This window comes from Orycteropus afer, unplaced genomic scaffold (genome assembly GCF_000298275.1).
Source record: "Orycteropus afer afer isolate SDZICR_OR568_19922 unplaced genomic scaffold, OryAfe1.0 scaffold06407, whole genome shotgun sequence".
NCBI classification, from domain to species: domain Eukaryota; kingdom Metazoa; phylum Chordata; class Mammalia; order Tubulidentata; family Orycteropodidae; genus Orycteropus; species Orycteropus afer.
In genome coordinates, this window is record NW_006927994.1 from 5,500 (window position 1) to 6,512 (window position 1,013).

Sequence of the window (1,013 nt, forward strand, 5' to 3'; positions counted from 1 at the left end):
CATGGAAGCAGCAGTCAAGAAATCAAATGATATATTGCATTTGGCAAATCTGCTACAAAAGACCTCTTTAAAGTGTTAAAGAGCAAAGATGAACGCTAGGGTGTGCCTGACTCGAGCCGAGGTGTTTTCAATAGTTTCATATGCCAGTGAAAGCTAGGCAGTGAATAAGGAAGACCAAAGAAGAAGTGGGGCATTTGAGTTGTGGTGCTGGTGAAGAATGCTGATTGTACCACAGACTGTGAGAAGAATGAACAAATCTGTCTTGGAGGAAGTACAGCCAGAAGTACCTGCTCCCTAGAAATGAGAATGGCCAGACTTATCTCGTAGTTTGGCATATTGTCAGAATGGACCGATCCCTAGAGAAGGGTATCATGCTGGGTGCGGTACAGGGTCAGTGATCGGGGGGGGACCCTCAGTGAGATGGACTGACGTGGTGGCTATACTCAGCATAGCAACATGGGGGAGGATGGGGCAGCACAAGGCAAAAGTTCATTCTGCTGGACATGGGGTCGCTGTACTGGTCACGAGGACTAATTGTTTCCAAGAATCTTTGGTTTTCTTCATTCTTCTTTTCTCTGGACGAGGAGAGACCCATTGTTGCATCTAGATGGCTGCTTGCAAGCTTTTGAGATCCCAGTCACTACTCGCCAAAGTAGGAAGTGGAACAATGTTTTGTATAGTATGTTATGCCAATTGTGCCTGATGTCCCCTGGGACTATGGTCCCAAGCCCACAGATTCAACTACTCGGTCCTTCTGGGAAGCTGGCTGTGCCCAAGAAGTGACTACAACTTGTCCCTTGTCAGCTCTACTATACACCTGGGAATTCAGATCATACAAATACACTTATAGAACCATTGTCTGCCAACCCTATACATGGTCTTGGGTACACTCCCCGCTTCATAGACATACCTAATAGCTCAGCCTGTACACCCATCTATCCACCTATGTACCATGTTTGCCTTCACTGACAGCGCAGTACTGTATGTGCAAAAGGCTTCATCTTTGTTGTCTG